This window comes from Euprymna scolopes, chromosome 7, assembly GCF_053919585.1.
Source record: "Euprymna scolopes isolate OS-2025 chromosome 7, ASM5391958v1, whole genome shotgun sequence".
Classification (NCBI taxonomy): Eukaryota; Metazoa; Mollusca; class Cephalopoda; order Sepiida; family Sepiolidae; genus Euprymna; species Euprymna scolopes.
The window spans coordinates 33,239,442-33,260,633 of NC_136488.1; the positions used below are offsets into that span (position 1 = coordinate 33,239,442).

Here is a 21,192-nt window from a genome sequence, read left to right on the forward strand (position 1 = left end):
GAACATAATTCTTTCCTTTGCCATTTTGTCATTAATGCTTTGAATGTCATTCCAACAAAAGGAATCGAAATTACACTCTCATTATTTACATATTTTTGATGTATTCTTAATTTATGAGTTAGACAAAATTTCATTGCATCGACCGGGAATCGAACCCGGGCCGCCCGCGTGGCAGGCGAGCATTCTACCACTGAACCACCGATGCGATATATCGTTCACAGAACATAATTTTTTCCTTTGCCATTTTGTCATTAATGCTTTGAATGTCATTCCAACAAAAGGAATCGAAATTACACTCTCATTATTTACTTATTTTTGATGTATTCTTCATTAATGAGTTTGACAAAATTTCATTGCATCGACCGGGAATCGAACCCGGGCCGCCCGCGTGGAAGGCGAGCATTCTACCACTGAACCACCGATGCGATATATCGTTCACAGAACATAATTCTTTCCTTTGCCATTGTGTCATTAATGCTTTGAATGTCATTCCAACAAAAGGAATCGAAATTACACTCTCATTATTTACTTATTTTTGATGTATTCTTCATTAATGAGTTTGACAAAATTTCATTGCATCGACCGGGAATCGAACCCGGGCTGCCCGAGTGGCAGGCGAGCATTCTACCACTGAACCACCGATGCGATATATCGTTCACAGAACATAATTATTTCCTTTGCCATTTTGTCATTAATGCTTTGAATGTCATTCCAACAAAAGGAATCGAAATTACACTCTCATTATTTACTTAATTTTTATGTATTCTTCATTAATGAGTTTGACAAAATTTCATTGTATCGACCTGAAATCGAACCCGGGCCGCCCGCGTGGCAGGCGAGCATTCTACCACTGAACCACCGATGCGATATATCGTTCACAGAACATAATTCTTTCCTTTGCCATTTTGTCATTAATGCTTTGAATGTCATTCCAACAAAAGGAATCGAAATTACACTCTGATTATTTACTTATTTTAGATGTGTTCTTCATTAATGAGTTTGACAAAATTTCATTGCATCGACCGGGAATCGAACCCGGGCCGCCCGCGTGGCAGGCGAGCATTCTACCACTGAACCACCGATGCGATATATCGTTCACAGAACATAATTCTTTCCTTTGCCATTTTGTCATTAATGCTTTGAATGTCATTCTAACAAAAGGAATCGAAATTACACTCTCATTATTTACTTAATTTTTATGTATTCTTCATTAATGAGTTTGACATAATTTCATTGTATTGACCTGAAATCGAACCCGGGCCGCCCGCGTGGCAGGCGAGCATTCTACCACTGAACCACCGATGCGATATATCGTTCACAGAACATAATTCTTTCCTTTGCCATTTTGTCATTAATGCTTTGAATGTCATTCCAACAAAAGGAATCGAAATTACACTCTCATTATTTACTTATTTTAGATGTGTTCTCCATTAATGAGTTTGACAAAATTTCATTGCATCGACCGGGATTCGAACCCGGTCCGCCCGCGTGGCAGGCGAGCATTCTACCACTGAACCACCGATGCGATATATCGTTCACAGAACATAATTCTTTCCTTTGCCATTTTGTCATTAATGCTTTGAATGTCATTCCAACAAAACGAATCGAAATTACACTCTCATTATTTACTTTATTTTGATGTATTCTTCATTAATGAGTTTGAAAAAATTTCATTGCATCGACCGGGAATCGAACCCGGGCTGCCACAGTGGAAGGCGAGCATTCTACCACTGAACCACCGATGCGATATATCGTTCACAGAACATAATTCTTTCCTTTGCCATTTTGTAATTAATGCTTTGAATGTCATTCCAACAAAAGGAATCGAAATTACACTCTCATTATTTACTTATTTTTTATGTATTCTTCATTAATGAGTTTGACATAATTTCATTGCATCGACCGGGAATCGAACCCGGGCCGTTTGCGTGGCAGGCGAGCATTCTACCACTGAACCACCGATGCGATATATCGTTCACAGAACATAATTCTTACCTTTGCCATTTTGTCATTAATGCTTTGAATGTCATTCCAGCAAAAGGAATCGAAATTACACTCTCATTATTTACTTAATTTTTATGTATTCTTCATTAATGAGTTTGACATAATTTCATTGTATCGACCGGAAATCGCACCCGGGCCGCCCGCGTGGCAGGCGAGCATTCTACCACTGAACCACCGATGCGATATATCGTTCACAGAACATAATTCTTTCCTTTGCCATTTTGTCATTAATGCTTTGAATGTCATTCCAACAAAAGGAATCGAAATTACACTCTCATTATTTACTTATTTTTTATGTATTCTTCATCAATGAGTTTGACATACTTTCATTGCATCGACCGGGAATCGAACCCGGGCCGCCCGCGTGGGAGGCGAGCATTCTACCACTGAACCACCGATGCGATATATCGTTCACAGAACATAATTCTTTCCTTTGCCATTTTGTCATTAATGCTTTGAATGTCATTCCAACAAAAGGAATCGAAATTACACTCTCATTATTTACTTATTTTAGATGTGTTCTCCATTAATGAGTTTGACAAAATTTCATTGCATCGACCGGGATTCGAACCCGGTCCGCCCGCGTGGCAGGCGAGCATTCTACCACTGAACCACCGATGCGATATATCGTTCACAGAACATAATTCTTTCCTTTGCCATTTTGTCATTAATGCTTTGAATGTCATTCCAACAAAAGGAATCGAAATTACACTCTCATTATTTACTTATTTTTGATGTATTGTCCAGTAATGAGTTTGACAAAGTTTCATTGCATCGACCGGGAATCGAACCCGGGCCGCCCGCGTGGGAGGCGAGCATTCTACCACTGAACCACCGATGCGATATATCGTTCACAGAACATAATTCTTTCCTTTGCCATTTTGTCATTAATGCTTTGAATGTCATTCCAACAAAACGAATCGAAATTACACTCTCATTATTTACTTCTTTTTGATGTATTCTTCATTAATGAGTTTGAAAAAATTTCATTGCATCGACCGGGAATCGAACCCGGGCTGCCACAGTGGAAGGCGAGCATTCTACCACTGAACCACCGATGCGATATATCGTTCACAGAACATAATTCTTTCCTTTGCCATTTTGTAATTAATGCTTTGAATGTCATTCCAACAAAAGGAATCGAAATTACACTCTCATTATTTACTTATTTTTTATGTATTCTTCATTAATGAGTTTGACATAATTTCATTGCATCGACCGGGAATCGAACCCGGGCCGTTTGCGTGGCAGGCGAGCATTCTACCACTGAACCACCGATGCGATATATCGTTCACAGAACATAATTCTTACCTTTGCCATTTTGTCATTAATGCTTTGAATGTCATTCCAGCAAAAGGAATCGAAATTACACTCTTATTATTTACTTAATTTTTATGTATTCTTCATTAATGAGTTTGACATAATTTCATTGTATCGACCGGAAATCGCACCCGGGCCGCCCGCGTGGCAGGCGAGCATTCTACCACTGAACCACCGATGCGATATATCGTTCACAGAACATAATTCTTTCCTTTGCCATTTTGTCATTAATGCTTTGAATGTCATTCCAACAAAAGGAATCGAAATTACACTCTCATTATTTACTTATTTTTTATGTATTCTTAATCAATGAGTTTGACATAATTTCATTGCATCGACCGGGAATCGAACCCGGGCCGCCCGCGTGGCAGGCGAGCATTCTACCACTGAACCACCGATGCGATATATCGTTCACAGAACATAATTCTTTCCTTTGCCATTTTGTCATTAATGCTTTGAATGTCATTCCAACAAAAGGAATCGAAATTACACTCTCATTATTTACTTAATTTTTATGTATTCTTCATTAATGAGTTTGACATAATTTCATTGCATCGACCGGGAATCGAACCCGGGCCGCCCGCGTGGCAGGCGAGCATTCTACCACTGAACCACCGATGCGATATATCGTTCACAGAACATAATTCTTTCCTTTGCCATTTTGTCATTAATGCTTTGGATGTCATTCCAACAAAAGGAATCGAAATTACACTCTCATTATTTACTTAATTTTTATGTTTTCTTCATTAATGAGTTTGACATAATTTCATTGTATCGACCGGAAATCGAACCCGGGCCGCCCGCGTGGCAGGCGAGCATTCTACCACTGAACCACCGATGCGATATATCGTTCACAGAACATAATTCTTTCCTTTGCCATTTTGTCATTAATGCTTTGAATGTCATTCCAACAAAAGGAATCGAAATTACACTCTCATTATTTACTTAATTTTTAGGTATTCTTCATTAATGAGTTTGACATAATTTCATTGCATCGACCGGGTTTCGAACCCGGGCCGCCCGCGTGGCAGGCGAGCATTCTACCACTGAACCACCGATGCGATATATCGTTCACAGAACATAATTCTTTCCTTTGCCATTGTGTCATTAATGCTTTGAATGTCATTCCAACAAAAGGAATCGAAATTACACTCTCATTATTTAATTATTTTAGATGTGTTCTTCATTAATGAGTTTGACAAAATTTCATTGCATCGACCGGGAATCGAACCCGGGTCGCCCGCGTGGCAGGCGAGCATTCTACCACTGAACCACCGATGCGATATATCGTTCACAGAACATAATTCTTTCCTTTGCCATTTTGTCATTAATGCTTTGAATGTCATTCCAACAAAAGGAATCGAAATTACACTCTCATTATTTACTTATTTTTGATGTATTGTTCATTAAAGAGTTTGACAAAATTCTATTGCTTCGACCGGGAATCGAACCCGGGCCGCCCGCGTGGCAGACGAGCATTCTACCACCGAACCACCGATGCGATATATCGTTCACGGAACATAATTCTTTCCTTTGCCATTTTGTCATTAATGCTTTGAATGTCATTCCAACAAAAGGAATCGGAATTACACTCTCATTATTTACTTATTTTTGATGTATTCTGCATTAATGAGTTTGACACAAGTCCATTTCGTCAACCGGGAATCGAACCCGGGCCGCCCGCGTGGCTGGCGAGCATTCTACCACTGAACCACCGATGCGATATATCGTTCACAGAACATAATTCTTTCCTTTGCTATTTTGTGATTAAGGCTTTGAATGTCATTCCAACAAAACGAATCGAAATTACACTCTCATTATTTACTTATTTTTGATGTATTCTTCATTAATGAGTTTGAAAAAATTTCATTGCATCGACCGGGAATCGAACCCGGGCTGCCACAGTGGCAGGCGAGCATTCTACCACTGAACCACCGATGCGATATATCGTTCACAGAACATAATTCTTTCCTTTGCCATTTTGTCATTAATGCTTTGAATGTCATTCCAACAAAAGGAAATGTAAATTACACTCTCATTATTTACTTAATTTTTGTGTATTCTTCATTAATGAGTTTGACATAATTTCATTGTATCGACCGGAAATCGAACCCGGGCCGCCCACGTGGAAGGCGAGCATTCTACCACTGAACCACCGATGCGATATATCGTTCACAGAACATAATTCTTTCCTTTGCCATTTTGTCATTAATGCTTTGAATGTCATTCCAACAAAAGGAATCGAAATTACACTCTCATTATTTACTTATTTTTTATGTATTCTTCATTAATGAGTTTGACATAATTTCATTGCATCGACCGGGAATCGAACCCGGGCCGTTTGCGTGGCAGGCGAGCATTCTACCACTGAACCACCGATGCGATATATCGTTCACAGAACATAATTCTTTCCTTTGCCATTTTGTCATTAATGCTTTGAATGTCATTCCAACAAAAGGAATCGAAATTACACTCTCATTATTTACTTAATTTTTATGTTTTCTTCATTAATGAGTTTGATATAATTTCATTGTATCGACCGGAAATCGCACCCGGGCCGCCTCCGTGGCAGGCGAGCATTCTACCACTGAACCACCGATACGATATATCGTTCACAGAACATAATTCTTTCCTTTGCCATTTTGTCATTAATGCTTTGAATGTCATTCCAACAGAAGGAATCGAAACTACACTCTCATTATTTACTTATTTTTTATGTATTCTTCATCAATGAGTTTGACATAATTTCATTGCATCGACCGGGAATCGAACCCGGGCCGCCCGCGTGGCAGGCGAGCATTCTACCACTGAACCACCGATGCGATATATCGTTCACAGAACATAATTCTTTCCTTTGCCATTTTGTCATTAATGCTTTGAATGTCATTCCAACAAAAGGAATCGAAATTACACTCTCATTATTTACTTAATTTTTATCTATTCTTCATTAATGAGTTTAACAAAATTTCATTGCATCGACCGGGAATCGAACCCGGGCCGCCCGCGTGGCAGGCGAGCATTCTACCACTGAACCACCGATGCGATATATCGTTCACAGAACATAATTCTTTCCTTTGGCATTTTGTCATTAATGCTTTGAATGTCATTCCAACAAAAGGAATCGAAATTACACTCTCATTATTTACTTAATTTTTATCTATTCTTCATTATTGAGTTTAACAAAATTTCATTGCATCGACCGGGAATCGAACCCGGGCCGCCCGCGTGGCAGGCGAGCATTCTACCACTGAACCACCGATGCGATATATCGTTCACAGAACATAATTCTTTCCTTTGCCATTTTGTCATTTATGCTTTGAATGTCATTCCAACAAAAGGAATCGAAATTACACTCTCATTATTTACTTAATTTTTTGTATTCTTCATTAATGAGTTTGACAAAATTTCATTGTATCGAACGGGAATCGAACCCGGGCCGCCCGCGTGGCAGGCGAGCATTCTACCACTGAACCACCGATGCGATATATCGTTCACAGAACATAATTCTTTCCTTTGCCATTTTGTCATTAATGCTTTGAATGTCATTCCAACAAAAGGAATCGAAATTACACTCTCATTATTTACTTAATTTTTATGTTGTCTTCATTAATGAGTTTGACATAATTTCATTGTATCGACCGGAAATCGCACCCGGGCCGCCCGCATGGCAGGCGAGCATTCTACCACTGAACCACCGATGCGATATATCGTTCACAGAACATAATTCTTTCCTTTGCCATTTTGTCATTAATGCTTTGAATGTCATTCCAACAGAAGGAATCGAAATTACACTCTCATTATTTACTTATTTTTTATGTATTCTTCATCAATGATTTTGACATAATTTCATTGCATCGACCGGGAATCGAACCCGGGCCGCCCGCGTGGCAGGCGAGCATTCTACCACTGAACCACCGATGCGATATATCGTTCACAGAACATAATTCTTTCCTTTGCCATTTTGTCATTAATGCTTTGAATGTCATTCCAACAAAAGGAATCGAAATTACACTCTCATTATTTACTTCGTTTTTTATGTATTCTTCATTAATGAGTTTGTCAAAATTTCATTGCATCGACCGGGAATCGACCCCGGGCCGCCCGCGTGGCAGGCGAGCATTCTACCACTGAACCACCGATGCGATATATCGTTCACAGAACATAATTCTTTCCTTGGCCATTTTGTCATAAATGCTTTGAATGCTCTCATTATTTACTTATTTTTGATGTATTCTTCATTAATGAGTTTGACAAAATTTCATTGCATCGACCGGGAATCGAACCCGGGCCGCCCGCGTGGAAGGCGAGCATTTTACCACTGAACCACCGATGCGATATATCGTTCACAGAACATAATTCTTTCCTTTTCCATTTTGTCATTAATGCTTTGAATGTCATTCCAACAAAAGGAATCGAAATTACACTCTCATTATTTACTTATTTTTGATGTATTCTTCATTAATTGGTTTGACAAAATTTAATTGCATCGACCTGGAATCGAACCCGGGCCGCCCGCGTGGCAGACGAGCATTCTACCACTGAACCACCGATGCGATATATCGTTCACAGAACATAATTCTTTCCTTTGCCATTTTGTCATTAATGCTTTGAATGTCATTCTAACAAAAAGAATCGAAATTACACTCTCATTATTTACTTATTTTTGATGTATTCTTCATGAATGAGTTTGACAAAATTTCATTGCATCGACCGGGAATCGAACCCGGGCGTCCCGCGTGGCAGGCGAGCATTCTACCACTGAACCACCGATGCGATATATCGTTCACAGAACATAATTATTTCTTTTGCCATTTTGTCATTAATGCTTTGAATGTCATTCCAACAAAAGGAATCGAAATTACACTCTCATTATTTACTTATTTTTTATGTATTCTTCATTAATGAGTTTGACAAAATTTCATTGCATCGACCGGGAATCGAACCACTGCCGCCCGCGTGGGAGGCGAGCATTCTACCACTGAACCACCGATGCGATATATCGTTCACAGAACATAATTCTTTCCTTTGCCATTTTGTCATTAATGCTTTGAATGTCATTCCAACAAAAGGAATCGAAATTACACTCTCATTGTGTACTTCGTTTTTTTATGTATTCTTCATTAATGAGTTTGAAAAGATTTCATTGCATCGACCGGGAACCGAACCCGGGCCGCCCGCGTTGTAAGCGAGCCTTCTACCACTGAACCTCCGATGCGATATATCGTTAACAGAACATAATTCTTTACTTTGCCATTTTGTCATTAATGCTTTGAATGTCATTCCAACAAAATGAATACAAATTACACTCTCATTATTTACTTATTTTTGATGTATACTTCATTAATGAGTTTGACAAAATTTCATTGCATCGACCGGGAATCGAACCCGGGCCGCCCGCGTGGCAGGCGAGCATTCTACCACTGAACCACCGATGCGATATATCGTTCACAGAACATAATTTTTTACTTTGCCATTTTGTCATTAATGCTTTGAATGTCATTCCAACAAAAGGAATCGAAATTACACTCTCATTATTTACTTATTTTTGATGTATTCTTCATTAATGAGTTTGACAAAATTTCATTGCATCGACCGGGAATCGAACCCGGGCCGCCCGCGTGGCAGGCGAGCATTCTACCACTGAACAACCGATGCGATATATCGTTTACAGAACATAATTATTTCCTTTGCCATTTTGTCATTAATGCTTTGAATGTCATTCCAACAAAAGGAATCGAAATTACACTCTCATTATTTACTTCGTTTTTTATGTATTCTTCATTAATGAGTTTGACAAAATTACATTGCATCGACCGGGAATCGAACCCGGGCCGCCCGCGTGGCAGGCGAGCATTCTACCACTGAACCACCGATGCGATATATCGTTCACAGAACATAATTCTTTCCTTTGCCATTTTTCATTAATGCTTTGAATGTCATTCCAACAAAAGGAATCGAAATTACACTCTCATTATTTACTTATTTTTGATGTATTCTTCATTAATGAGTTTGACAACATTTCATTGCATCGACCGGGAATCGAACCCGGGCCGCCCGCGTGGAAGGCGAGCATTTTACCACTGAACAACCGATGCGATATATCGTTCACAGAACATAATTCTTTCCTTTGCCATTTTGTCATTAATGCTTTGAATGTCATTCCAACAAAAGGAATCGAAATTACACTCTCATTATTTACTTATTTTTATGTATTCTTCATTAATGAGTTTGACAAAATTTCATTGCATCGACCCGGAATCGAACCCGGGCCCCCCGTGTTACAGCCGAGAATTCCACCACTGAACCACCGATGCGATATATCGTTCACAGAACATAATTCTTTCCTTTGCCATTTTGTCATTAATGCTTTGAATGTCATTCCAACAAAAGGAATCGAAATTACACTCTCATTATATACTTATTTTTGATGTATTCTTCATTAATGAGTTTGACAAAATTTCATTGCATCGACCGGGAATCGAACCCGGGCCGCCCGCGTGGCAGGCGAGCATTCTACCACTGAACCACCGATGCGATATATCGTTCACAGAACATAATTCTTTCCTTTGCCATTTTGTCATTAATGCTTTGAATGCCATTCCAACGAAAGGAATCGAAATTACACTCTCATTATTTACTTTTTTTTGATGTATTCTTCATTAATGAGTTTGACAAAATTTAATGGCATCGACCGGGAATCGAAACCGGGCGTCCCGCGTGGCAGGCGAGCATTCTACCACTGAACCACCGATGCGATATATCGTTCACAGAACATAATTCTTTCCTTTGCCATTTTGTCATTAATGCTTTGAATGTCATTCCAACAAAAGGAATCGAAATTACACTCTCATTATTTACTTATTTTTTATGTATTCTTCATTAATGAGTTTGACAAAATTTCATTGCATCGACCGGGAATCGAACCCGGGCCGCCCGCGTGGCAGGCGAGCATTCTACCACTGAACCACCGATGCGATATATCGTTCACAGAACATAATTCTTTCCTTTGCCATTTTGTCATTAATGCTTTGAATGTCATTCCAAAAAAAGGAATCGAAATTACACTCTCATTATTTACTTATTTTTGATGTATTCTTCATTAATGAGTTTGACAAAATTTCATTGCATCGACCGGGAATCGAACCCGGGCCGCCCGCGTTGAAGGCGAGCATTTTACCACTGAACAACCGATGCGATATATCGTTCACAGAACATAATTCTTTCCTTTGCCATTTTGTCATTAATGCTTTTAATGTGATTCCAACAAAAGGAATCGAAATTACACTCTCATTATTTACTTCGTTTTTTATGTATTCTTCATTAATGAGTTTGACAAAATTTCATTGCATGAGATCGGGCATTGAACCCGGGCCGCCCGTGTGGCAGGCGTGCATTCTACCACTGAACAACCGATGCGATATATCGTTCACAGAACATAATTCTTTCCTTTGCCATTTTGTCATTAATGCTTTGAATGTCATTCCAATAAAAGGAATCGAAATTACACTCTCATTATTTACTTATTTTTGATGTATTCTTCATTAATGAGTTTGACAACATTTCATTGCATCGACCGGGAATTGAACCCGGGCCGCCCGCGTGGAAGGCGAGCATTTTACCACTGAACAACCGATGCGATATATCGTTCACAGAACATAATTCTTTCCTTTGCCATTTTGTCATTAATGCTTTGAATGTCATTCCAACAAAAGGAATCGAAATTACACTCTCATTATTTACTTATTTTTTATGTATTCTTCATTAATGAGTTTGACAAAATTTCATTGCATCGACCCGGAATCGAACCCGGGCCCCCCGTGTTACAGCCGAGAATTCCACCACTGAACCACCGATGCGATATATCGTTCACAGAACATAATTCTTTCCTTTGCCATTTTGTCATTAATGCTTTGAATGTCATTCCAACAAAAGGAATCGAAATTACACTCTCATTATTTACTTATTTTTTATGTATTCTTGATTAATGAGTTTGACAAAATTTCATTGCATCGACCGGGAATCGAACCCGGGCCGCCCGCGTGGCAGGCGAGCATTCTACCACTGAACCACCGATGCGATATATCGTTCACAGAACATAATTCTTTCCTTTGCCATTTTGTCATTAATGCTTTGAATGTCATTCCAACAAAAGGAATCCAAATTACACTCTCATTATTTACTTATTTTTGATGTATTCTTCATTAATAAGTTTGACAAAATTTCATTGCATCGACCGGGAATCGAACCCGGGCCGCCCGCGTTGAAGGCGAGCATTTTACCACTGAACAACCGATGCGATATATCGTTCACAGAACATAATTCTTTCCTTTGCCATTTTGTCATTAATGCTTTGAATGTCATTCCAACAAAAGGAATCGAAATTACACTCTCATTATTTACTTATTTTTGATGTATTCTTCATTAATGAGTTTGACAAAATTTCATTGCATCGACCCGGAATCGAACCCGGGCCCCCCGTGTTACAGCCGAGAATTCTACCACTGAACAACCGATGCGATATATCGTTCACAGAACATAATTCTTTCCTTTGCCATTTTGTCATTAATGCTTTGAATGTCATTCCAACAAAAGGAATCGAAATTACACTCTCATTATTTACTTCGTTTTTTATGTATTCTTCATTAATGAGTTTGACAAAATTTCATTGCATGAGATCGGGCATTGAACCCGGGCCGCCCGCGTGGCAGGCGTGCATTCTACCACTGAACAACCGATGCGATATATCGTTCACAGAACATAATTCTTTCCTTTGCCATTTTGTCATTAATGCTTTGAATGTCATTCTAACAAAAAGAATCGAAATTACACTCTCATTATTTACTTATATTTGATGTATTCTTCATGAATGAGTTTGACAAAATTTCATTGCATCGACCGGGAATCGAACCCGGGCGTCCCGCGTGGCAGGCGAGCATTCTACCACTGAACCACCGATGCGATATATCGTTCACAGAACATAATTATTTCTTTTGCCATTTTGTCATTAATGCTTTGAATGTCATTCCAACAAAAGGAATCGAAATTACACTCTCATTATTTACTTATTTTTTATGTATTCTTCATTAATGAGTTTGACAAAATTTCATTGCATCGACCGGGAATCGAACCACTGCCGCCCGCGTGGGAGGCGAGCATTCTACCACTGAACCACCGATGCGATATATCGTTCACAGAACATAATTCTTTCCTTTGCCATTTTGTCATTAATGCTTTGAATGTCATTCCAACAAAAGGAATCGAAATTACACTCTCATTGTGTACTTCGTTTTTTTATGTATTCTTCATTAATGAGTTTGAAAAGATTTCATTGCATCGACCGGGAACCGAACCCGGGCCGCCCGCGTTGTAAGCGAGCCTTCTACCACTGAACCTCCGATGCGATATATCGTTAACAGAACATAATTCTTTACTTTGCCATTTTGTCATTAATGCTTTGAATGTCATTCCAACAAAAGGAATCGAAATTACACTCTCATTATTTACTTATTTTTGATGTATTCTTCATTAATGAGTTTGACAAAATTTCATTGCATCGACCCGGAATCGAACCCGGGCCCCCCGTGTTACAGCCGAGAATTCCACCACTGAACCACCGATGCGATATATCGTTCACAGAACATAATTCTTTCCTTTGCCATTTTGTCATTAATGCTTTGAATGTCATTCCAACAAAAGGAATCGAAATTACACTCTCATTATTTACTTATTTTTGATGTATTCTTCATTAATGAGTTTGACAAAATTTCATTGCATCGACCGGGAATCGAACCCGGGCGTCCCGCGTGGCAGGCGAGCATTCTACCACTGAACCACCGATGCGATATATCGTTCACAGAACATAATTCTTTCCTTTGCCATTTTGTCATTAATGCTTTGAATGCCATTCCAACGAAAGGAATCGAAATTACACTCTCATTATTTACTTGTTTTTGATGTATTCTTCATTAATGAGTTTGACCAAATTTAATGGCATCGACGGGGAATCGAACCCGGGCCGCCCGCGTGGCAGGCGAGCATTCTACCACTGAACCACCGATGCGATATATCGTTCACAGAACATAATTCTTTCCTTTGCCATTTTGTCATTAATGCTTTGAATGTCATTCCAACAAAAGGAATCGAAATTACACTCTCATTATTTACTTATTTTTTATGTATTCTTCATTAATGAGTTTGACAAAATTTCATTGCATCGACCGGGAATCGAACCCGGGCCGCCCGAGTGGCAGGCGAGCATTCTACCACTGAACCACCGATGCGATATATCGTTCACAGAACATAATTCTTTCCTTTGCCATTTTGTCATTAATGCTTTGAATGTCATTCCAACAAAAGGAATCGAAATTACACTCTCATTATTTACTTATTTTTGATGTATTCTTCATTAATGAGTTTGACAAAATTTCATTGCATCGACCGGGAATCGAACCCGGGCCGCCCGCGTTGAAGGCGAGCATTTTACCACTGAACAACCGATGCGATATATCGTTCACAGAACATAATTCTTTCCTTTGCCATTTTGTCATTAATGCTTTGAATGTGATTCCAACAAAAGGAATCGAAATTACACTCTCATTATTTACTTATTTTTGATGTATTCTTCATTAATGAGTTTGACAAAATTTCATTGCATCGACCCGGAATCGAACCCGGGCCCCCCGTGTTACAGCCGAGAATTCTACCACTGAACAACCAATGCGATATATCGTTCACAGAACATAATTCTTTCCTTTGCCATTTTGTCATTAATGCTTTGAATGTCATTCCAACAAAAGGAATCGAAATTACACTCTCATTATTTACTTCGTTTTTTATGTATTCTTCATTAATGAGTTTGACAAAATTTCATTGCATGAGATCGAGCATTGAACCCGGGCCGCCCGCGTGGCAGGCGTGCATTCTACCACTGAACAACCGATGCGATATATCGTTCACAGAACATAATTCTTTCCTTTGCCATTTTGTCATTAATGCTTTGAATGTCATTCCAATAAAAGGAATCGAAATTACACTCTCATTATTTACTTATTTTTGATGTATTCTTCATTAATGAGTTTGACAAAATTTCATTGCATCGACCGGGAATCGAACACGGGCCGCCCGCGTGGCAGGCGAGCATTCTACCACTGAACCACCGATGCGATATACCGTTAACAGAACATAATTCTTTCCTTTGCCATTTTGTCATTAATGCTTTGAATGTCATTCCAACAAAAGGAATCGAAATTACACTCTCATTATTTACTTATTTCTGATGTGATGTATTCTTCATTAATGAGTTTGACAAAATTTCATTGCATCGACCGGGAATCGAACCCGGGCCGCCCGCGTGGCAGGCGAGCATTCTACCACTGAACCACCGATGCGATATATCGTTCACAGAACATAATTCTTTCCTTTGCCATTTTGTCATTAATGCTTTGAATGTCATTCCAACAAAAGGAATCGAAATTACACTCTCATTATTTACTTATTTTGGATGTATTCTTCATTAATGAGTTTGACAAAATCTCATTGCATCGACCGGGAATCGAACCCGGGCCGCCCGCGTGGCAGGCGAGCATTCTACCACTGAACCACCGATGCGATATATCGTTCACAGAACATAATTCTTTCCTTTGCCATTTTGTCATTAATGCTTTGAATGTCATTCCAACAAAAGGAATCGAAATTACACTCTCATTATTTACTTATTTTTTTATGTATTCTTCATTAATGAGGTTGACAAAATTTCATTGCATCGACTCGGCATCGAACCCGGGCCGCCCGCGTGGCAGGCGAGCATTCTACCACTGAACCACCGATGCGATATATCGTTCACAGAACATAATTCTTTCCTTTGCCATTTTGTCATTAATGCTTTGAATGTCATTCCAACAAAAGGAATCGAAATTACACTCTCATTATTTACTTATTTTTTATGTATTCTTCATTAATGAGTTTGACAAAATTTCATTGCATCGACCGGGAATCGAACCCGGGCCGCCCACGTGGCAGGCGAGCATTCTACCACTGAACCACCGATGCGATATATCGTTCACTGAACGTAATTCTTTCCTTTGCCATTTTGTCATTAATGCTGTGAATGTCATTCCAACAAAAGGAATCGAAATTACACTCTCATTATTTAATTATTTTTTATGTATTCTTGATTAATGAGTTTGACAAAATTTCATTGCATCGACCCGGAATCGAACCCGGGCCCCCCGCGTGGCAGGCGAGCATTCTACCACTGAACCACCGATGCGATATATCGTTCACTGAACATAATTCTTCCCTTTGCTATTTTGTCATTAATGCTGTGAATGTCATTCCAACAAAAGGAATCGAAATTACACTCTCATTATTTAATTATTTTTTATGTATTCTTCATTAATGAGTTTGACAAAATTTCATTGCATGAGATCGGGAATTGAACCCGGGCCGCCCGCGTGGCAGGCGAGCATTCTACCACTGAACCACCGATGCGATATATCGTTCACAGAACATAATTCTTTCCTTTGCCATTTTGTCATTAATGCTTTGAATGTCATTCCAACAAAAGGAATCGAAATTACACTCTCATTATTTACTTATTTTTGATGTATTCTTCATTAATGAGTTTGACAAAATTTCATTGCATCGACCGGGAATCGAACCCGGGCCGCCCGCGTGGCAGGCGAGCATTCTACCACTGAACCACCGATGCGATATATCGTTCGCAGAACATAATTCTTTCCTTTGCCAATTTGTCATTAATGCTTTGAATGTCATTCCAACAGAAGGAATCGAAATTACACTCTCATTATTTACTTATTTTTGATGTATTCTTCATTAATGAGTTTGACAAAATTTCATTGCATCGACCGGGAATCGAACCCGGGCCGCCCGCGTGGCAGGCGAGCATTCTACCACTGAATCACCGATGCGATATATCGTTCACAGAACATAATTCTTTCCTTTGCAATTTTGTCATTAATGCTTTGAATGTCATTCCAACAAAAGGAATCGAAATTACACTCTCATTATTTATTATTTTTTATGTATTCTTCATTAATGAGTTTGACAAAATTTCATTGCATCGACCGGGAATCGAACCCGGGCAGCCCGCGTAGCAGGCGAGCATTCTACCACTGATCCACCGATGCGATATATCGTTCACAGAACATAATTCTTTCCTTTGCCATTTTGTCATTAATGCTTTGAATGTCATTCCAACAAAAGGAATCGAAATTACACTCTCATTATTTACGTCGTTTTTTATGTATTCTTCATTAATGAGTTTGACAAAATTTCATTGCATCGACCGGGAATCGAACCCGGGCCGCCCGCGTGGCAGGCGAGCATTCTACCACTGAACCACCGATGCGATATATCGTTTACTGAACATAATTCTTTCCTTTGCCATTTTGTCATTAATGCTGTGAATGTCATTCCAACAAAAGGAATCGAAATTACACTCTCATTATTTAATTATTTTTTATGTATTCTTGATTAATGAGTTTGAAAAAATTTCATTGCATCGACCCGGAATCGAACCCGGGCCCCCCGCGTGGCAGGCGAGCATTCTACCACTGAACCACCGATGCGATATATCGTTCACAGAACATAATGATTTCCTTTGCCATTTTGTCATTAATGCTTTGAATGTCATTCCAACAAAAGGAATCGAAATTACACTCTCATTATTTACTTATTTTTGATGTATTCTTCATTAATGAGTTTGACAAAACTCCATTGCATCGACCGGGAGTGGAACCCGGGCCACCCGCGTGGCAGGCGAGCATTCTACCACTGAACCACCGATGCGATACATCGTTAACAGAACATAATTCTTTCCTTTGCCATTTTGTCATTAATGCTTTTAATGTCATTCCAACAAAAGGAATCGAAATTACACTCTCATTATTTACTTATTTTTGATGTATTCTTCATTAATGAGTTTGACAAAATTTCATTGCATCGACCGGGAATCGAACCCGGGCCGCCCGCGTTGCAGGCGAGCATTCTACCACTGAACCACCGATGCGATATATCGTTCACAGAACATACTTCTTTCCTTTTCTATTTTTTCATGAATGCTTTGAATGTCATTCCAACAAAAGGAATCGGAATTACACTCTCATTATTTACTTATTTTTGATGTATTCTTCATTAATGAGTTTGACAAAATTTCATTGCATCGACCGGGAATCGAACCCGGGCCGCCCGCGTGGCAGGCGAGCATTCTACCATTGAACCACCGATGCGATATATCGTTCACAGAACATAATTCTTTCCTTTGCCAATTTGTCATTAATGCTTTGAATGTCATTCCAACAAAAGGAATCGAAATTACACTCTCATTATTTACTTATTTTTGATGTATTCTTCATTAATGAGTTTGACAAAATTTCATTGCATCGACCGGGAATCGAACCCGGGCCGCCCGCGTGGCAGGCGAGCATTCTACCACTGAACCACCGATGCGATATATCGTTCACAGAACATAATTCTTTCCTTTACCATTTTGTCATTAATGCTTTGAATGTCATTCCGTCAAAAGGAATCGAAATTACACTCTCATTATTTACTTATTTTTGATGCATTCTTGATTAATGAGTTTGACAAAATTTCATTGCATCGACCGGGAATCGAACCCGGGCCGCCCGCGTGGCAGGCGAGCATTCTACCACTGAACCACCGATGCGATATATCATTCACAGAACATAATTCTTTCCTTTGCCATTTTGTCATGAATGCTTTGAATGTCATTCCAACAAACGGAATCCGAATTACACTCTCATTATTTACTTATTTTTGATGTATTCTTCATTAATGAGTTTGACAAAATTTCATTGCATCGACCGGGAATCGAACCCAGGCTGCCCGCGTGGCAGGCGAGCATTCTACCACTGAACCACCGATGCGATATATCGTTCACAGAACATAATTCTCTCCTTTGCCATTTTGTCATTAATGCTTTGAATGTATTTCCAACAAAAGGAATCGAAATTACACTCTCATTATTTACTGATTTTTGATGTATTCTTCATTAATGAGTTTGACAAAATTTCATTGAATGGGACCGGGAATTGAACCCGGGCGTCCCGCGTGGCAGGCGAGCATTCTACTACTGAACCACCGATGCGATATATCGTTCACAGAACATAATTCTTTCCTTTGCCATTTTGTCATTAATGCTTTGAATGTCATTCCAACAAAAGGAATCGAAATTACACTCTCATTATTTACTTATTTTTGATGTATTCTTCATTAATGAGTTTGACAAAATTTCATTGCATCGACCGGGAATCGAACCCGGGCCGCCCGCGTGGCAGGCAAGCATTCTACCACTGAACCACCGATGCGATATATCGTGCACAGAACATAATTCTTTCCTTTGCCATTTTGTCATTAATGCTTTGAATGTCATTCCAACAAAAGGAATCGAAATTACACTCTCATTATTTACTTCGTTTTTTATGTATTCTTCATAATTGAGTTTGACAAAATTTCATTGCATCGACCGGGAATCGAACCCGGGCCGCCCGCGTGGCAGGCGAGCATTCTACCACTGAACCACCGATGCGATATATCGTTCACAGAACATAATTCTTTCCTTTGCCATTTTGTCATTAATGCTTTGAATGTCATTCCAACAAAAGGAATCGAAATTACACTCTCATTATTTACTTATTTTTGATGTATTCTTCATTAATGAGTTTGACAAAATTTCATTGCATCGACCGGGAATCGAACCCGGGCCGCCCGCGTGGCAGGCGAGCATTCTACCACTGAACCACCGATGCGATATATCGTTCACAGAACATAATTCTTTCCTTTAATATCTGGTCATTAATGCTTTGAATGTCATTCCAGCAAAAGGAATCGAAATTACACTCTCATTATTTACTTATTTTTGATGCATACTTGATTAATGAGTTTGACAAAATTTCATTGCATCGTCCGGGAATCGAACCCAGGCCGCCCGCGTGGCAGGCGAGCATTCTACCACTGAACCACCGATGCGATATATCGTTCACAGAACATAATTCTTTCCTTTGCCATTTTGTCATTAATGCTTTGAATGTCATTCCAACAAAAGGAATCGAAATTACACTCTCATTATTTACTTATTTTTGATGTATTCTTCATTAATGAGCTTGACTAAAATTTCATTGCATGGGACCGGGAATTGAACCCCGGCCGCCCGCGTGGCAGGCGAGCATTCTACCACTGAACCACCGATGCGATATATCGGTCACTGAACATAATTCTTTCCTTTGTCATTTTGTCATTAATGCTTTGAATGTCATTCCAACAAAAGGAATCGAAATTACACTCTCATTATTTACTTATTTTTGATGTATTCTTCATTAATGAGTTTGACAAAATTTCATTGCATCGACCGGGAATCGAACCCGGGCCGCCCGCGTGGCAGGCAAGCATTCTACCACTGAATCACCGATGCGATATATCGTTCACAGAACATAATTCTTTCCTTTGCCATTTTGTCATTAATGCTTTGAATGTCATTCCAACAAAAGGAATCGAAATTACACTCTCATTATTTACTTATTTTTGATGTATTCTTCATTAATGAGTTTGACAAAATTTCATTGCATCGACCGGGAATCGAACCCGGGCCGCCCGCGTGGCAGGCAAGCATTCTACCACTGAACCACCGATGCGATATATCGTTCACAGAACATAATTCTTTCCTTTGCCATTTTGTCATTAATGCTTTGAATGTCATTCCAACAAAAGGAATCGAAATTACACTCTCATTATTTACTTCGTTTTTTATGTATTCTTCATTAATGAGTTTGACAAAATTACATTGCATCGACCGGGAATCGAACCCGGGCCGCCCGCGTGGTAGGCGAGGATTCTACCACTGAACCACCGATGCGATATATCGTTCACAGAACATAATTCTTTCCTTTGCCATTTTGTCATTAATGCTTTGAATGTCATTCCAACAAAAGGAATCGAAATTACACTCTCATTATTTACTTATTTTTTATGTATTCTTCATTAATGAGTTTGACAAAATTACATTGCATCGACCGGGAATCGAACCCGGGCCGCCCGCGTGGCAGGCGAGCATTCTACCACTGAACCACCGATGCGATATATCCTTCACAGAACATAATTCTGTCCTTTGCCATTTTGTCATTAATGCTTTGAATGTCATTCCGACGAAAGGAATCGAAATTACACTCTCATTATTTAATGATTTTTTATGTATTCTTGATTAATGAGTTTGACAAAATTTCATTGCATCGACCCGGAATCGAACCCGGGCCCCCCATGTTTCAGCCGAGCATTCTACCACTGAACCACCGATGCGATATATCGTTCACAGAACATAATTCTGTCCTTTGCCATTTTGTCATTAATGCTTTGAATGTCATTCCAACAAAAGGAATCGAAATCACACTCTCATTATTTACTTATTTTTGATTTATTCTTCATTATGAGTTTGACAAAATTTCATTGCATCGACCGGGAATCGAACCCGGGCCGCCTGCGTGGCAGGCGAGCATTCTACCACTGAACCACCGATACGTTATATCGTTCACAGAACATAATTCTTTCCTTTGCCATTTTGTCATTAATGCTTTGAATGTCATTCCAACAAAAGGAATCGAAATTACACTCTCATTATTTACTTCGTTTTTGATGTATTTTTCATTAATGAGTTTGACAAAATTTCATTGCATCGACCGGGAATCGAACCCAGGCCGCCCGCGTGGCAGGCGAGCATTCTACCACTGAACCACCGATGCGATATATCGTTCACAGAACATAATTCTTTCCTTTGCCATTTTGTCATTAATGCTTTGAATGTCATTCCAACAAAAGGAATCGAAATTATACTCT

The 21,192-nt window shown here is 39.3% G+C and overlaps 58 non-coding genes across 58 annotated transcripts; all 58 read right to left on the minus strand.

Moving 5' to 3' along the window:
• Positions 1–134: 134 nt before the first annotated feature.
• Positions 135–205, minus strand: Trnag-gcc (transfer RNA glycine (anticodon GCC)). Its single transcript has one exon. It is a non-coding gene; the product is annotated as a tRNA-Gly (tRNA).
• A 149-nt stretch (positions 206–354) lies between these two features.
• On the minus strand, positions 355–425 carry Trnag-ucc (transfer RNA glycine (anticodon UCC)). The gene has a single exon. It is a non-coding gene; the product is annotated as a tRNA-Gly (tRNA).
• Positions 426–1,014: 589 nt separating this feature from the next.
• Trnag-gcc (transfer RNA glycine (anticodon GCC)) lies at positions 1,015–1,085 on the minus strand. The gene has a single exon. It is a non-coding gene; the product is annotated as a tRNA-Gly (tRNA).
• A 369-nt stretch (positions 1,086–1,454) lies between these two features.
• Positions 1,455–1,525, minus strand: Trnag-gcc (transfer RNA glycine (anticodon GCC)). Its single transcript has one exon. It is a non-coding gene; the product is annotated as a tRNA-Gly (tRNA).
• A 149-nt stretch (positions 1,526–1,674) lies between these two features.
• Trnag-ucc (transfer RNA glycine (anticodon UCC)) lies at positions 1,675–1,745 on the minus strand. Its single transcript has one exon. It is a non-coding gene; the product is annotated as a tRNA-Gly (tRNA).
• Positions 1,746–1,894: 149 nt separating this feature from the next.
• Trnag-gcc (transfer RNA glycine (anticodon GCC)) lies at positions 1,895–1,965 on the minus strand. The gene has a single exon. It is a non-coding gene; the product is annotated as a tRNA-Gly (tRNA).
• Positions 1,966–2,334: 369 nt separating this feature from the next.
• Positions 2,335–2,405, minus strand: Trnag-ccc (transfer RNA glycine (anticodon CCC)). The gene has a single exon. It is a non-coding gene; the product is annotated as a tRNA-Gly (tRNA).
• A 149-nt stretch (positions 2,406–2,554) lies between these two features.
• On the minus strand, positions 2,555–2,625 carry Trnag-gcc (transfer RNA glycine (anticodon GCC)). The gene has a single exon. It is a non-coding gene; the product is annotated as a tRNA-Gly (tRNA).
• Positions 2,626–2,774: 149 nt separating this feature from the next.
• Trnag-ccc (transfer RNA glycine (anticodon CCC)) lies at positions 2,775–2,845 on the minus strand. Its single transcript has one exon. It is a non-coding gene; the product is annotated as a tRNA-Gly (tRNA).
• A 149-nt stretch (positions 2,846–2,994) lies between these two features.
• Trnag-ucc (transfer RNA glycine (anticodon UCC)) lies at positions 2,995–3,065 on the minus strand. The gene has a single exon. It is a non-coding gene; the product is annotated as a tRNA-Gly (tRNA).
• Positions 3,066–3,214: 149 nt separating this feature from the next.
• On the minus strand, positions 3,215–3,285 carry Trnag-gcc (transfer RNA glycine (anticodon GCC)). The gene has a single exon. It is a non-coding gene; the product is annotated as a tRNA-Gly (tRNA).
• A 369-nt stretch (positions 3,286–3,654) lies between these two features.
• Trnag-gcc (transfer RNA glycine (anticodon GCC)) lies at positions 3,655–3,725 on the minus strand. The gene has a single exon. It is a non-coding gene; the product is annotated as a tRNA-Gly (tRNA).
• A 149-nt stretch (positions 3,726–3,874) lies between these two features.
• Trnag-gcc (transfer RNA glycine (anticodon GCC)) lies at positions 3,875–3,945 on the minus strand. Its single transcript has one exon. It is a non-coding gene; the product is annotated as a tRNA-Gly (tRNA).
• Positions 3,946–4,314: 369 nt separating this feature from the next.
• Trnag-gcc (transfer RNA glycine (anticodon GCC)) lies at positions 4,315–4,385 on the minus strand. Its single transcript has one exon. It is a non-coding gene; the product is annotated as a tRNA-Gly (tRNA).
• A 149-nt stretch (positions 4,386–4,534) lies between these two features.
• Trnag-gcc (transfer RNA glycine (anticodon GCC)) lies at positions 4,535–4,605 on the minus strand. The gene has a single exon. It is a non-coding gene; the product is annotated as a tRNA-Gly (tRNA).
• Positions 4,606–5,415: 810 nt separating this feature from the next.
• On the minus strand, positions 5,416–5,486 carry Trnag-ucc (transfer RNA glycine (anticodon UCC)). Its single transcript has one exon. It is a non-coding gene; the product is annotated as a tRNA-Gly (tRNA).
• A 149-nt stretch (positions 5,487–5,635) lies between these two features.
• Trnag-gcc (transfer RNA glycine (anticodon GCC)) lies at positions 5,636–5,706 on the minus strand. Its single transcript has one exon. It is a non-coding gene; the product is annotated as a tRNA-Gly (tRNA).
• A 369-nt stretch (positions 5,707–6,075) lies between these two features.
• Positions 6,076–6,146, minus strand: Trnag-gcc (transfer RNA glycine (anticodon GCC)). The gene has a single exon. It is a non-coding gene; the product is annotated as a tRNA-Gly (tRNA).
• Positions 6,147–6,295: 149 nt separating this feature from the next.
• Trnag-gcc (transfer RNA glycine (anticodon GCC)) lies at positions 6,296–6,366 on the minus strand. Its single transcript has one exon. It is a non-coding gene; the product is annotated as a tRNA-Gly (tRNA).
• A 149-nt stretch (positions 6,367–6,515) lies between these two features.
• Positions 6,516–6,586, minus strand: Trnag-gcc (transfer RNA glycine (anticodon GCC)). Its single transcript has one exon. It is a non-coding gene; the product is annotated as a tRNA-Gly (tRNA).
• Positions 6,587–7,174: 588 nt separating this feature from the next.
• Trnag-gcc (transfer RNA glycine (anticodon GCC)) lies at positions 7,175–7,245 on the minus strand. Its single transcript has one exon. It is a non-coding gene; the product is annotated as a tRNA-Gly (tRNA).
• Positions 7,246–7,395: 150 nt separating this feature from the next.
• Positions 7,396–7,466, minus strand: Trnag-gcc (transfer RNA glycine (anticodon GCC)). The gene has a single exon. It is a non-coding gene; the product is annotated as a tRNA-Gly (tRNA).
• A 120-nt stretch (positions 7,467–7,586) lies between these two features.
• On the minus strand, positions 7,587–7,657 carry Trnag-ucc (transfer RNA glycine (anticodon UCC)). Its single transcript has one exon. It is a non-coding gene; the product is annotated as a tRNA-Gly (tRNA).
• A 369-nt stretch (positions 7,658–8,026) lies between these two features.
• Positions 8,027–8,097, minus strand: Trnag-gcc (transfer RNA glycine (anticodon GCC)). Its single transcript has one exon. It is a non-coding gene; the product is annotated as a tRNA-Gly (tRNA).
• Positions 8,098–8,688: 591 nt separating this feature from the next.
• Positions 8,689–8,759, minus strand: Trnag-gcc (transfer RNA glycine (anticodon GCC)). Its single transcript has one exon. It is a non-coding gene; the product is annotated as a tRNA-Gly (tRNA).
• Positions 8,760–8,908: 149 nt separating this feature from the next.
• Trnag-gcc (transfer RNA glycine (anticodon GCC)) lies at positions 8,909–8,979 on the minus strand. Its single transcript has one exon. It is a non-coding gene; the product is annotated as a tRNA-Gly (tRNA).
• A 150-nt stretch (positions 8,980–9,129) lies between these two features.
• Trnag-gcc (transfer RNA glycine (anticodon GCC)) lies at positions 9,130–9,200 on the minus strand. Its single transcript has one exon. It is a non-coding gene; the product is annotated as a tRNA-Gly (tRNA).
• A 148-nt stretch (positions 9,201–9,348) lies between these two features.
• Trnag-ucc (transfer RNA glycine (anticodon UCC)) lies at positions 9,349–9,419 on the minus strand. Its single transcript has one exon. It is a non-coding gene; the product is annotated as a tRNA-Gly (tRNA).
• A 368-nt stretch (positions 9,420–9,787) lies between these two features.
• Positions 9,788–9,858, minus strand: Trnag-gcc (transfer RNA glycine (anticodon GCC)). Its single transcript has one exon. It is a non-coding gene; the product is annotated as a tRNA-Gly (tRNA).
• A 369-nt stretch (positions 9,859–10,227) lies between these two features.
• Positions 10,228–10,298, minus strand: Trnag-gcc (transfer RNA glycine (anticodon GCC)). Its single transcript has one exon. It is a non-coding gene; the product is annotated as a tRNA-Gly (tRNA).
• Positions 10,299–10,889: 591 nt separating this feature from the next.
• Trnag-ucc (transfer RNA glycine (anticodon UCC)) lies at positions 10,890–10,960 on the minus strand. Its single transcript has one exon. It is a non-coding gene; the product is annotated as a tRNA-Gly (tRNA).
• A 369-nt stretch (positions 10,961–11,329) lies between these two features.
• Positions 11,330–11,400, minus strand: Trnag-gcc (transfer RNA glycine (anticodon GCC)). The gene has a single exon. It is a non-coding gene; the product is annotated as a tRNA-Gly (tRNA).
• Positions 11,401–12,211: 811 nt separating this feature from the next.
• Positions 12,212–12,282, minus strand: Trnag-gcc (transfer RNA glycine (anticodon GCC)). Its single transcript has one exon. It is a non-coding gene; the product is annotated as a tRNA-Gly (tRNA).
• An 811-nt stretch (positions 12,283–13,093) lies between these two features.
• On the minus strand, positions 13,094–13,164 carry Trnag-gcc (transfer RNA glycine (anticodon GCC)). The gene has a single exon. It is a non-coding gene; the product is annotated as a tRNA-Gly (tRNA).
• A 369-nt stretch (positions 13,165–13,533) lies between these two features.
• On the minus strand, positions 13,534–13,604 carry Trnag-gcc (transfer RNA glycine (anticodon GCC)). Its single transcript has one exon. It is a non-coding gene; the product is annotated as a tRNA-Gly (tRNA).
• Positions 13,605–14,415: 811 nt separating this feature from the next.
• Positions 14,416–14,486, minus strand: Trnag-gcc (transfer RNA glycine (anticodon GCC)). The gene has a single exon. It is a non-coding gene; the product is annotated as a tRNA-Gly (tRNA).
• A 154-nt stretch (positions 14,487–14,640) lies between these two features.
• On the minus strand, positions 14,641–14,711 carry Trnag-gcc (transfer RNA glycine (anticodon GCC)). Its single transcript has one exon. It is a non-coding gene; the product is annotated as a tRNA-Gly (tRNA).
• A 149-nt stretch (positions 14,712–14,860) lies between these two features.
• Positions 14,861–14,931, minus strand: Trnag-gcc (transfer RNA glycine (anticodon GCC)). The gene has a single exon. It is a non-coding gene; the product is annotated as a tRNA-Gly (tRNA).
• Positions 14,932–15,301: 370 nt separating this feature from the next.
• Trnag-gcc (transfer RNA glycine (anticodon GCC)) lies at positions 15,302–15,372 on the minus strand. The gene has a single exon. It is a non-coding gene; the product is annotated as a tRNA-Gly (tRNA).
• Positions 15,373–15,962: 590 nt separating this feature from the next.
• On the minus strand, positions 15,963–16,033 carry Trnag-gcc (transfer RNA glycine (anticodon GCC)). The gene has a single exon. It is a non-coding gene; the product is annotated as a tRNA-Gly (tRNA).
• Positions 16,034–16,182: 149 nt separating this feature from the next.
• Trnag-gcc (transfer RNA glycine (anticodon GCC)) lies at positions 16,183–16,253 on the minus strand. Its single transcript has one exon. It is a non-coding gene; the product is annotated as a tRNA-Gly (tRNA).
• A 148-nt stretch (positions 16,254–16,401) lies between these two features.
• Trnas-gcu (transfer RNA serine (anticodon GCU)) lies at positions 16,402–16,472 on the minus strand. The gene has a single exon. It is a non-coding gene; the product is annotated as a tRNA-Ser (tRNA).
• Positions 16,473–16,622: 150 nt separating this feature from the next.
• Positions 16,623–16,693, minus strand: Trnag-gcc (transfer RNA glycine (anticodon GCC)). Its single transcript has one exon. It is a non-coding gene; the product is annotated as a tRNA-Gly (tRNA).
• Positions 16,694–17,062: 369 nt separating this feature from the next.
• Trnag-gcc (transfer RNA glycine (anticodon GCC)) lies at positions 17,063–17,133 on the minus strand. The gene has a single exon. It is a non-coding gene; the product is annotated as a tRNA-Gly (tRNA).
• A 149-nt stretch (positions 17,134–17,282) lies between these two features.
• Trnac-gca (transfer RNA cysteine (anticodon GCA)) lies at positions 17,283–17,353 on the minus strand. Its single transcript has one exon. It is a non-coding gene; the product is annotated as a tRNA-Cys (tRNA).
• A 149-nt stretch (positions 17,354–17,502) lies between these two features.
• Trnag-gcc (transfer RNA glycine (anticodon GCC)) lies at positions 17,503–17,573 on the minus strand. The gene has a single exon. It is a non-coding gene; the product is annotated as a tRNA-Gly (tRNA).
• A 149-nt stretch (positions 17,574–17,722) lies between these two features.
• Positions 17,723–17,793, minus strand: Trnag-gcc (transfer RNA glycine (anticodon GCC)). The gene has a single exon. It is a non-coding gene; the product is annotated as a tRNA-Gly (tRNA).
• Positions 17,794–17,942: 149 nt separating this feature from the next.
• Trnag-gcc (transfer RNA glycine (anticodon GCC)) lies at positions 17,943–18,013 on the minus strand. The gene has a single exon. It is a non-coding gene; the product is annotated as a tRNA-Gly (tRNA).
• Positions 18,014–18,162: 149 nt separating this feature from the next.
• Positions 18,163–18,233, minus strand: Trnag-gcc (transfer RNA glycine (anticodon GCC)). Its single transcript has one exon. It is a non-coding gene; the product is annotated as a tRNA-Gly (tRNA).
• A 370-nt stretch (positions 18,234–18,603) lies between these two features.
• Positions 18,604–18,674, minus strand: Trnag-gcc (transfer RNA glycine (anticodon GCC)). The gene has a single exon. It is a non-coding gene; the product is annotated as a tRNA-Gly (tRNA).
• A 150-nt stretch (positions 18,675–18,824) lies between these two features.
• Positions 18,825–18,895, minus strand: Trnag-gcc (transfer RNA glycine (anticodon GCC)). The gene has a single exon. It is a non-coding gene; the product is annotated as a tRNA-Gly (tRNA).
• A 149-nt stretch (positions 18,896–19,044) lies between these two features.
• Trnag-gcc (transfer RNA glycine (anticodon GCC)) lies at positions 19,045–19,115 on the minus strand. The gene has a single exon. It is a non-coding gene; the product is annotated as a tRNA-Gly (tRNA).
• A 149-nt stretch (positions 19,116–19,264) lies between these two features.
• Trnag-gcc (transfer RNA glycine (anticodon GCC)) lies at positions 19,265–19,335 on the minus strand. The gene has a single exon. It is a non-coding gene; the product is annotated as a tRNA-Gly (tRNA).
• A 371-nt stretch (positions 19,336–19,706) lies between these two features.
• Positions 19,707–19,777, minus strand: Trnag-gcc (transfer RNA glycine (anticodon GCC)). Its single transcript has one exon. It is a non-coding gene; the product is annotated as a tRNA-Gly (tRNA).
• A 149-nt stretch (positions 19,778–19,926) lies between these two features.
• Positions 19,927–19,997, minus strand: Trnag-gcc (transfer RNA glycine (anticodon GCC)). The gene has a single exon. It is a non-coding gene; the product is annotated as a tRNA-Gly (tRNA).
• Positions 19,998–20,147: 150 nt separating this feature from the next.
• Trnag-acc (transfer RNA glycine (anticodon ACC)) lies at positions 20,148–20,218 on the minus strand. Its single transcript has one exon. It is a non-coding gene; the product is annotated as a tRNA-Gly (tRNA).
• Positions 20,219–20,367: 149 nt separating this feature from the next.
• Positions 20,368–20,438, minus strand: Trnag-gcc (transfer RNA glycine (anticodon GCC)). Its single transcript has one exon. It is a non-coding gene; the product is annotated as a tRNA-Gly (tRNA).
• Positions 20,439–21,027: 589 nt separating this feature from the next.
• On the minus strand, positions 21,028–21,098 carry Trnag-gcc (transfer RNA glycine (anticodon GCC)). The gene has a single exon. It is a non-coding gene; the product is annotated as a tRNA-Gly (tRNA).
• Positions 21,099–21,192: the final 94 nt, after the last annotated feature.